We start from the raw sequence: 11,815 nt of genomic DNA, 5'->3' as shown, positions 1-11,815 counted from the left end.
CATGGCAATTTTCTCTGTTATAGTATGACATTTTTTTCTTCTATAGCATAACAATTATTTCTTCTTAGCCTAGCAAATATCTCTATTACAACAATGTCAATTTCTGAAAAATTCTTTAGGAGTGTTTTTTTTTTACTTTTTAGGAACACTCACTAATGGTGACGTTTGCTCAAATGAGCCTCCCAAAGCAAACGGTCATCCGCACTGCATTCCTGGGATGTTTCTCGTCTTTTGTCGAGTGTCTTTGTTCTACATGAATCCATACCATATATAACCTATCATGTAGGTGTAAACTTTTTCTTAATACTCAAATCTACAATTTAATCAAGTCGCATCAATCAAGCATACAAGACGGAAGGAATTTCCACGTTCTCGCCTTGTTAGAGTAACAAAAACAATGATGTACGTTGCCAAAACTAAAGAGATCAAATCTGAACAGCAACAACAAACCAAAGAAATCAAATGCAACTTTGTGGCCACACCATGGTGATGATTTGTTTTGTAGATGCCTACTCAAACTACATTGACAACAAGTTAAACCATGTGGTGTTTGAGTCTATCGACAAGAGCCCAAGTTAAACCATGTGGTGTTTGAGTCTATCGACAAGAGCCCAAGTTAAACCATGTGGTGTTTGAGTCTATCGACAAGAGCCCGTAAAAGTGAACTGTAACTTTTTCCTTTTCTTTCAGGGTCTTTCTCGCTGGAACGTCTTGCACTGCTAAATTAACACGTACTACAATTAAATTTGTGTTTTTATATTATATCATTTTCCTAAGACATACCGGTCATGTTGGCCATGCTGATGTATCCATGCTATCGCGGTTGTCAATTACTCTGTGAGCACGCCATAGAAAAGTAAGAAAGTACTCCACAAAAGCAAGCATGGCTAGCTAGGTGCAGATAATTAAGTGGGTAAGTGCATCTCTAACGGATTCTCATGACCTTTAGCTATGAACCCTGAAAAAATACTACTCTCTCTGTCTAGGTGCATTAGAGAAAGTACAATAGTGGACTTATAGCCTGCCTACATTGCACTTTTGTTTATGTGGAGGAGAGAGACATGAAAAAATGGTGGAAGTGAGATCTCATGCAAAAGCCAAGCTATATGCATGTTCCTAGGCAAAAGTAATAAATACAATGAAAGAGAAAGAGAGAAGATAATAAAAGTAGTAGTCTAATAGCCAACCTTACAACTAAACTTATTGTATGACTATACATATTGTCTTTAGATGACATGGCAGCTTCATATAGCCAGAAGTTGGCTATACTATTAACCATGCCCTTAAAAGCAATAAACTCGGTCTCCTATGAGCCCTCACAACAATTTTTGCGTCTTCAGCTGTCTGATGCACTTTTGAGTGCTCCAAGGATAATAGTAGAGCCAGCGATGGGCTATATAAAACTACCATGGCATTAAAAGGTAACTTATTAATTACTCGATCGTATAGTAAGGTTGGCTATTACTTTAGTACACCTTTTCACCTTTTCTATCTCTCTCTTTCCCCTCGTCCAATGCTTTTACCTAGGTGCACGCGTGGAGACTGGTTCTTGCCTGAGAATTTTCTCCTTCTCTTTTCTCTTGTCTCTCTCCTTCACATGGAAAAAGTGTCATATAAGTGGGCTTATGGCCTACTATTAGAGCATGACTAATAATATGGTAATTTGTTGGCTATATGCAGCTGACATGTTATATAGAGTTATTATCTATAGTCACTTGTATAGTAATGTAGGCTATATGGTTGACTATTGGACTAGTAGATTTTTGAACCTTCTATTTCTTTTTCTTCGTATATATTGCATTTTCCTAGGATCACTCATAGATCTGGGCTCTTGCATGAGAGTCCACTTCCAACAATTTTCTCATGCCTCTCTTCTCAAGCGGGCTATAAGCACCTTATTACACTTGCTCTAAGAGCATGGTTAATAGTAGAGCCAGGTGTTGGCTATATCTTGTTGTCAAGTCATCTATAGGCATCCTAATAGCCAACATGTATAGCAGTTAGTTACAAAAAATATTACTTTGTTAATACATGGTACATCTCACACTCTCACAATGTTTCTTGGAGCTCGTACTATAACTAACTCTTAATTTACAGTCGCTTCACTTTTGTCTCCTCTTCTATCTCATCTAACTCAGTAAAAAATAATATTTTAATCCTTATAACCATTTTACATCATCCTATTACACTTCCTATAAGGATGGGCATCATGACCTAGGTGAAAACAAGCTTGCACGGGTGGTATAATTAATTTCCTAGTAACCAAATGAGCACCTCCACTAGTGCATTCTTTCTTTACCTTTATTTACCACTAAAATTGATGGGGAGGGGGTTGTGGGTTTTATTGGCTATTTTTCATGGGTGAAATAATTTGCTTGTGGGAGTGAGGTGCATGAGATGCATGGTGACTTCTACGCTTGGATTACTAATTTTTGTTGGGCTTCATATGCACCTAAGCGAACATAGTAACTTTGTTTTGACGATGTATTCACTACTACAGCCAGGATATCTGTGTCTTCATACGCTTTGCATAGGGTCCACGTGAACAAGACAGATGATCATTAGAGCATTAAGGTGACTGTGAGTGCGTAGAGAATGACAACGGAACTTCGAATAAAGATTTTAGGACACTAAAGCCATCACAATAACGTATGAAGACATGGACGAAACATAAAAAATTACATATCATATTTTCATTCATAGCTTTTCATGGGTGTTGCATCATCTTACTTCTCCACTAGGTCCATGTAAATTCGTAATAGAAGACAATAGGCAGTTTTTACGTGAAACTGCAGCTGAGAAAAACTCTTAACTAAATAAAATCTGAGTAAAGATGTCATAGGTCGGTTTATGTCCAACGACCAGGTCAAGATCGTTTACTGAACCCGAAATTTCATCAATAGTTCATCCTTATTCGTAATGTTTAGATTTCATATCATGGTTCTTGTTGGTTATTGATTGTTTGTGGAAATTAGACCCTTGCAATCAGTTTGATCGTGTTTCGTCTGGTCAGTAACAACTTTATACTTGGTTTATCAATTGTATAGGTGCAACATCGTCGCTCGTTGTAGTTGGATCATCAATGTCGACTCTACTCAAATTAACGTGTATTTCTCATCGACAGATTGGACACCTTAGTGCTAACAATATTAATGGTGTCATGCACACCATATGGAGAGCACGTAATACCAATGATGGCCAATGTGTGTTCCCGACCAACATGGCATACAAAAATATGGGATAACTCACAATTTTTTATTGACCTAATAACACATACGGACTTCACATGTGTGTGCATCAATATAGTGCTTATTAAATTGCACAATAATAATCATCACCCACAAGATGACTAAAGATTTTACTCAAAGTTAAATTTAGCAAGCTTAGTTTAATTTGGTTAGATTTGGTTTAATCAACAATACTGTATGCTAGCTTTGATTAGGTTTGACAGTTGGCAGAAATGAGATTAGTGGTGGGGGATGAGTGAATGGACCACACCACCAATTGCAATCATTAGAACTAGGAAACTGGAAATAGAAACTGAACATTCATACTTCGCCTAAAGGCTATAGCTATGCATAAATCAAGCTAATGACCGAAACCAGACTTATCATGCGCTCTATGTACATCATTTACTAAGAGAACCAATAGTCCATATCATTGTTTGTGTATAGCTGTCCATCTATTTATCATGTCGATCATAAGAAGAGAAGATGTCGTCCATGCTGCTGCCAAAGTTGAACATGACGTCTGCGAGGTCCAGGGTCGAGTAATCCGTGTCTCTCGGTGCGGTGGACAGGTTCATCTTCATGTTGGCGATGTTCCCCATGCCGGTGCCAGAGCCCGCTAAAATGCCTTGGAAGCTTGCGGCATCCAGCTAATGCCGAGCTTGACTGGCGTGGACAGCGCGGTGCGTCTGCTCAACTAGTTCCATGGGGAGGTCTCTAGTGGGGAGGTCAGAGCCTGTCGCGACGGTCGAAGAGTTGGCAGCAGAGATTGTAGTGCTAGCTGTGGGCAGGGTGAGTAGCGGGGTGGTGGAAGTGAGGCAGCTGTGGTCACCACAGTATGTGACCTCGTACATGAAGGGGTCGCCGTCCAAGCGTTGCACCTTCTTCTTTGCGTCACAACCGTAGTAGTTCTTATGAGTGCACCGGTAGTAGCTCCTGTTGATTACATTGAGCATGCAATTTGATCATAAAAAACAAAGATTGTCATGTAGTTATGCATGATACACATACTATGCTGGCATGAGTGTTGAGAATTGCATTCATGGATCTTAGAGTGTCTACTGCCAAAATATCTCTAGTCGTCCTCGAAACTATGTATTTCTATCTTACTCTGCAACTATGTATGATTAAAACCATGCACTACTTCGGACGTTGTCCTACATTAATTTGTATATGCATGCATGATGTAGGTTGTTGCTTAACTGAAAGTGTTGGTCTGCAATGAAAATCTTTTGTGTATAAGGCTACTTGTAATAAGGGGGTATCATGCCTTCATAGTGTATAGTATCATAGGTAATTATTTTAGATGACCTTATTTATGGTTTTGTATGACACATAGTAACATGTCATTTAATATGATACGTATCGTGATATGTTCTTCAGTTTTCTCTTTCTTCATTTAATAGCATGTCACCTCAACAAAAATATCTAGTTAACATGCATGATACTTGTTCTTTTTTGAAATGGCAAGATTCCTGCATTTATTAAGAAGAAAAGAGTTGCTTGTTCAATTAGGGGAAACTGAGAAAAAACAGATTACTCAGTTTATTAAGGAAAACGGCCAAAAACCATCACAACCGCTGAGCGGCACACATAAGATACCCCGTGTACACCCTAGAGACAGCACGCATGCATCATTGTGACCACTTCCTCTATAGACGTCGTCGACATCCTAAACCTAAGCAAACGACTCTGACTTGTTATGATACCCTCACTACAGGAGGTCTAATGCATGGTATGTACAAGAAGGATTGAGGAAGACTCCTCATGCATGCACGGTCATGCCTAACTAATTTTACGCTTACATATTGTAACAAGGCACACGCGAGAGCAATAAATGGGGATAAAAACTGTTACATATGCAGGCTACACCTATGGAATCCAACTTAGCGCTAAATTTTGCTATCAGGGGCGGAGAATATCAAACCAAAGGATGCCACATTATGTGGTGAGACAATTCCATACGAAATCTTTTTGTTAAGTTCAGTAACAATGGGTACTGTGGGGTGGTTGACAAGTGACTAGTCAGGGAGTGAATGTATCACTATTGCTGCCCTCGCAAGTGTTGCCACTTGGATGGGGAAAGCAAAAAAAGAGTGGAATGAATTGATATAATGAATGAGGCAATTAAGCACGCATACACCAAAAGTGATGAGTTAATGATGTAATTTGATGTATTCATTACCTTGGATACCTAGAGCCGAGAATGTCTTTTTGGCCGTACTTGCGCCACGTGTACCCATCGTCTGGTGGCAGTTCGGTGTTCCCCGTCCGCTGTGTAGGTACCAACACCATCTCCCTCTTCCCGCTTTCCCTCCTAAAAGAAACAAGAAAACACATCATTAGCTTAACTTATTAGGAAACACAAACAAATTATAACCATTTCTTGCACACTAGCTAGCTAGATGTTTCATAGATTAATTGGAAGTCCCAAGTCCTCTAAGTAATATATTTATCTCCGTGTTAAGAAAAAGGTGCATCAGTCTGCCTTTAAACCCTAGGGTGTATATTTTGGTCTCTTAAGCTTCCTAGAAATGGTGAGCTCTTGACCCTCCAGGATGGGTGTTTTATATGTAGGCCTTGTACATCATCAGCCAAGCAGTATTTTCACTATTTATCTTCTAGCTCACTAGAAATAGCAAGCTATTGGCACTCTGAGTTATGGATTCGATGTGAGCCATGTACGTTGTCAAAGCTAAATTCGGCAGAGCTCTTGGTAGGGGATCCTAAGCTAGGTGTCTTGGGATGATGGTAACAAGAACACAAGATTTACCCACGTTCAGGCTCTCTAAGAAGATAAAACTCTATGTCCTGCTTGCGTTCTATTGTGTTGAGGTGTGTACAAAGTACATGCAAAACTACTAGGAGATTCTATGATTTCTAATGTATGTAATGGGTGTTCTATCGACTAGCCAAGCCCCGGTTTATGTTAAATACCAAGGCCTATGATTACAAGAGTCCTAGTCCGCTATGTCGGTGGAGGAGAGTCCTCCACGGAAATAGAGACCTCATGTTGAATGTAAGTGCTTCCCAAGTCTCCTTCGTATAGCGCCATGGGCCTCCCAAAGGGCTCAGGTCGGAACTGACCTAGGGGTTCTCAGCTCGGCCCACCAGAAACCGACGTGGTGAGAGACCCCTGTCGTGGTTCTAACTCTGACAGTGATGTAGGGGGGTATGTATGGAGAGGCTAGATCTTAGCTATGGAGGAGTTGTAAGCACACGAGGATTACGAGTTCAGGCCCTTCTCGGAGGAAGTAACAGCCCTACGTCTCGGTGCCCGGAGGCGGTCGACTGAATTATGTGTGTATGAATAATAGGGGTGCCAACCCTTGATACTGAGGAGGGGGTAGATTATATAGAGTTCGCCAGGCCCCTCCAGCCCTCAGTAATGCAAGGTTTAAAGTACATTAAGACTGGGGGTTACTGGTAACGCCTCTAATAAAGTGCTAGGATGACCATAAAAGCTACTTAATGACCGACCGTTTGCGTGCAGGGTGACTTTAGATCTCCTGGCAGTCGATTGGTTGGAATTTGGTTGAGTGATTGCTTCGTGGTCGAGTGTCTTTAATCTGTCGAGTGGGATACCTCCAAGTCGATTGAAAGGTGACTTCTTCTAGGGATGTCCTTGGGTAGGGTACTTAGGACAGGTCCATGCCCCTATCCTAGGTACATAGCTTCATCATTAGCCCCCGAATGGATCGAGGTTCGAGTGGGGAAGGAGTTGGGGATCTTTCCGACTGGTTCTTCATGTTATATGAACGTCTTGTTTTGGATCAATTGTCGCGGATGACGTCGTCAACTTCTTTCAGTCGCCTTGATCCATTCTTGGCCTCTTGTCGAGTGAATTTCTTTACTTGTGAAGTTCCGAGTGATGGTGTGAAAGGGATCTTCTGTTTGACGAGTTATTCTGCGGCCCGCGGATTTTGCGGGATTTGAATTTCGGGAAGCGCGCGGGACGGGGGCGGCCGCAGTAATCGGATGGGATAGGACGGAAGCTCCTCGATCCCCGCGCCAGCTTTTTCGCCACGTACCGCGCGCGCGCCCGTTGCGGGATTTGACGAGATTGCCTGGGCCTACCAGTCAGCCACTCGGAAGCGACCTCTTATAAGCTGCCGGCTCGGGACCCCCGAATAGTGCGCCTTCACTTTTCCCCCTTCCTTCACAAGATCCTCCGCCACCTCTGCTCCCACCTTGGTGCCGTAGGTCTATTCGAGCTTCACCGGCGACGATGGTGAAGGAGAAGACGTTGGCTCTGGAGCATGCGAAGAAGGCGACGGTGCAGGGGAAGGGGAAGAAGTCCGCTCGGGGCGGATCTTCCTCGAGGACTGCTCTGCCCAAGGATTGGATCCAGGGCGACTGGATGCCGTTAGTGATTCGGCAGGATGATCTCGATGATCTGGTCGAGGGGGGATTCATTCCCCAGGAATCTGCACGCCTCCCGGGGAAAGAAGTCGAACCCCAGCCTCTTGATGGTGAGTGCGTCCTCCTCGCCACCCATATCGATCGTGGATTCTCTCTGCCTCCTCATCCTTTTTTCCGGAGCTTCTTGAACTTCTTCGGCGCGCACCTCCATCACTTTACTCCCAATTCTATTGTGTATCTTGCTGCTTTCGTTTCCTTGTGTGAAAACTTCTTGGGTTGCCGCCCCCATTGGGGACTCTTCAAGCACATCTTCACTTGCCGCTCTCAGTCGGTCAAGAAGGCCAAGTCGAGTGACGAATGGACGCAGGTGATCCAGCTGTGCGGGGGTCTGGCGATCCAGATGAGGGGAAAAAGTTCCTTTCCGTCTATCACTTTTCCCGAGTCAGTCCGTGGGTGGCAGTCGACTTGGTTTTACTGTAAAGACCAGGTGACCCCAGGATAGTCGACTGGGCTTCCCCCTTTTTCTCTGAATCGAGCACAAAAACCTGCCTCGCTGAAAGTGACGCCGGAGGAAAAGGCGCAAGTCAAGGTGCTAGTCGATCGAGTGGTTCAGCTTGTCTGCGAGGGTGTGACTGGCATGGACTTGTTGGAAGTCTTCCTTCGGAGGCGCATCCAACTGCTTCAGGCTGGTGACCACCCGATGTGGCTGTACTCGGGTCTCGAAGACACCACTCGGATTCACCTAGAGGAGGTCACTGACAAGATGTTGGAAGGGTGGCTGTCGAGTATCACAGGGAACAAGGACAACCCTCGAGGAGCCAGGAGGATTCCTCCACTCGACCAAACATACGAAGTGGACAAGGTTTGACCTTGCGTTTCCGACTGTGATCTTGCTTTCTTTACTTATTCTTTTTGGATCATTCGATTGACTTTTGTCTCGTTTGTTGTCCTCTAGGCCACTACTGAGATGTACTCGACACCCAATGGAGCACAGGAGCAGGCCGAGGAAGGAGAGGCAAGTGGAGGCGAAAGTGGAGACGAGGGAGAAGAGTGGGAATCTGACAGCGAAGGAGAGGGGGATGACGACGACTCCAGTGAAGAGGAGGAGGAAGAAGTTGAACCTCCCTGCTCGGTACGGTGATCCAAGCTTACACACGACCCTGCGCGGGAACGTGGTAAGGCGACTGTCCCTGTTGGGCAGTCGTCAAAGCGCCCTCGGACCTCATCTTCAGCGCCGACAGAAAAAGCTCCCAAGCACCCACGCGCGACGCCGTCCAAGCTGCCCAAGGCTCTGCCCAAGATGAAGATGACTGTCCCCACCATTTCTGGGTAATAGTAGAATTTGTTTTCCTTTGTCGAACGTGACGGACTCTTGGTCGACTCATTGAATAAGCTGACTGACTTTCGAAATTTGCAGTGCTGCCACCTCGGAGATCTCCGCCAAGGACGATGATCAAGAGATGGAAGACGCTGTTACCTCCAACCCCGGTACGATTGCTGATGCTCTGCTTTTAGTCGACTAACGATTTCTTATAATTCCGGTCGATTGGTTTTTCTTGTAGCTCCTCCTCATGTCATTGACCTCCCTGATGACGACGACGAAGTGCCGCTGAGGGCATGAAGGAACAGGAGGGCGCCGGCTGGCAAGACCCCACAAACTACTCCGGAGCCTGAGGCCGCAGTCCGGGAGGGTGGTGATGCCACTCGGGTTTCTGTGACCTTCGCTGAACCTCTGACGAGTGTCCGGCCTTCGACGTCGACTGCAAATCCGCCTTCGCTTTTTGCCACACACCACGTCCCTGAGGACCAAGTGGGTGCTGCTAAAGAGGCTATACGCCAGGCGGGGATCATGATGGAGCAAGTGAAGGTGGTTCGGGAAGCCAGCCAAGTAGCTTATGACGCGAGCTCAGCTCTTCAGAGCAACATCCAGGTCAGTCGATTCACCGCTTGTTCTGTTAGGATATGCTATCTGAAGAATCTCTTTTCCGAAGATCTTTATATCTGTATGCCCACTGGGTGTGTCTATTAATCTTTTTGACGAGTGGGGGCACGCTAAGTGCACCCACTGGGTGTAGTCCCCGAGACTACGGTGGACTGCTGGCAGTCGACTGTAGTCTTTATATTGTGTTGCTTTAGCTGAACTTCTTCACTCGGTCTGGTCAGGCCATGTCGAATGGAACTGTACACGGTCGGCTGCGGGCAGTTGATTTTTTTTGGTCGAACCAGTGGGGGCACGCTGAGTGCACCCACTGGGTGTAGTCCCCGAGACTACTGTCGAATGTTTTTGATTCGGCTGTAGTCTTAGAAACGCCATCATTGTCTCTTGGTTACTCGGAAGCAACTTATCTTGGATGTTTGTCGACTGATTTTTTGCAGAAATCCTGCGAACTTGTGGCTCGCTACACTGAGTTGGAGAACAAACAGATCCAGCTGAACCTTGACTTGAAGCTTGCTCAGGAGAACTTGCAGAAGGCGAGGGACGAAGCAAAAGGTATGGCTGGTGAGCTTTTGTCGACTGTCCTTTCTTTCTGGCCGTCCTCGATGTTGATCTCACTTGCTGTTTCGCAGACAAAATGGAGGAGGCTCTGAAGAAGAAGGATCAAGACCTTGCCAAAGAGCAGAAGGAGACCCTAAACAAAACGAAGCTTGCTGAAGAAAAACTGGCTTCAGTCGGTACTCTTGCAAAGGAAAACTCCGGGCTGAAAACTGCTCTCGACGCGGCTAATCAAGAGGCCAGCCGTCTGAAGAATGGTAATATAGCTCTGAATGACAAGGCAAGTGAACTGGCGGGGAAGAGGAATGATCTGGAGGCTTATCTCGGTGGACTCGCCAAGAAGCTGTTCATCATGCTCGAGGGTAATTACTCCGGCCCGACTGACTTGCAGTTACCAAATCTGCATAGAGCCACTGACTTATCCTTGAATTGTGTTTACAGAATTCTGCCAGAACTTCGAAGAGGAGACCAGTCGAGTGGAGACAAACTTGGACCCCATCAATTCTCCAGTGAAGGACGAGGCTGCTATGAACGTGCTCCGACTGGAATCTCGTGTTGCCGGCGTTGTTGACTATCTTGCTCGGTTGAAGGTTGCGATGTCACGGATCGACACGTCGCTCTGGCCTAGGATGACGCTTCAGAATGACCTCGAGTCCCTGATGACTCGACTGAATGAAGTCCCAGGTCGAGTGGCGGAATGGAAGAAATCTTCTGCTATATGTGGCGCTGACGTTGCTCTGTCTCTGGTCCGCGTCCACTGCAAGGAGGCGCGAGAAGAAAAGTTGGCCGCCATCCAAGTTGCCAATACCAGGAAGCACAACTTTCAAGACTTCATGGAGACTTTCATTGCTGCTACCACTCGCATTGCAGACAGGATCGACTTGGACGAGTTCGTCGCCCCTTCCAGTCCTCCGCATGAGGAATAAAAACTTTTATGCTTCACTTTAAATTTGCCTCGGAATGCCGAGTGGATTTTGTAACCATTAAACTCTGTCGAGCTGGAGGCTCGAGTACTTTGATCTGCGGTCTAGAACCTTTGGATCTTATCTGAACTTGATTTATCGTTGAATATCTTCATGAATTATCTGTCGAGTGGAACTTGTTGTTCACTCGAAATAACTTTGTATTTGTGGTGCAACTCCGAAGGAGAAGGTAGCAGTCGATTTGCACCTCGTCGTCCTTGCGGATTGGGATGTGTTCCGTACTTAGGCGAGCACTGGGCTGCAGCTAAGCCTCCGAGTGGAAGGTCTGCTCTCCACTCGGTAGGATTTTAAAAACTTAGGCGAGTACTGGACTGCAGCTAAGCCCCCGAGTGGGAGGTCTGCTCTTCACTCGGTAGGATTTTTTCAAACTTAGGCGAGTACTGGACTGCAGCTAAGCCCCCCGAGTGGGAGGTCTGCTCACCACTCGGTAGGATTTTTAAATACTTAGGCGAGCACTTGGCTGCAGCTAAGCCTCCGAGTGGGAGGTTTGCTCTCCACTCGGTAGGATTTTTAAACACTTAGGCGAGCACTGGGCTGCAACTAAGCCTCCGAGTGAGAGTCTGGCTCACCACTCGGTAGGATTTTTAAACACTTAGGCGAGCACTGGGCTGCAACTAAGCCTCCGAGTGGGAGTCTGGCTCACCACTCGGTAGGATTTTTAAACACTTAGGCGAGCACTGGGCTACAGCTAAGCCTCCGAGTGGGAGGTTTGGTCTCCACTCGGTAGGATTTTTAAACAGTTAGGCGAG

At 45.5% G+C, this 11,815-nt stretch overlaps 1 pseudogene; it reads right to left on the bottom strand.

Annotated features, from left to right (window-relative positions):
• Nucleotides 1-3,662: 3,662 nt before the first annotated feature.
• The window catches only part of LOC119296466, a 21,168-nt pseudogene continuing 13,015 nt past the window's right edge, over nt 3,663-11,815 (bottom strand).

Source organism: Triticum dicoccoides, chromosome 1A (assembly GCF_002162155.2).
Source record: "Triticum dicoccoides isolate Atlit2015 ecotype Zavitan chromosome 1A, WEW_v2.0, whole genome shotgun sequence".
NCBI classification, from domain to species: Eukaryota; Viridiplantae; Streptophyta; class Magnoliopsida; order Poales; family Poaceae; genus Triticum; species Triticum dicoccoides.
The sequence above is the reverse complement of the archived record's forward strand: the minus strand, read 5'-3'. Positions and strand labels throughout refer to the sequence as shown.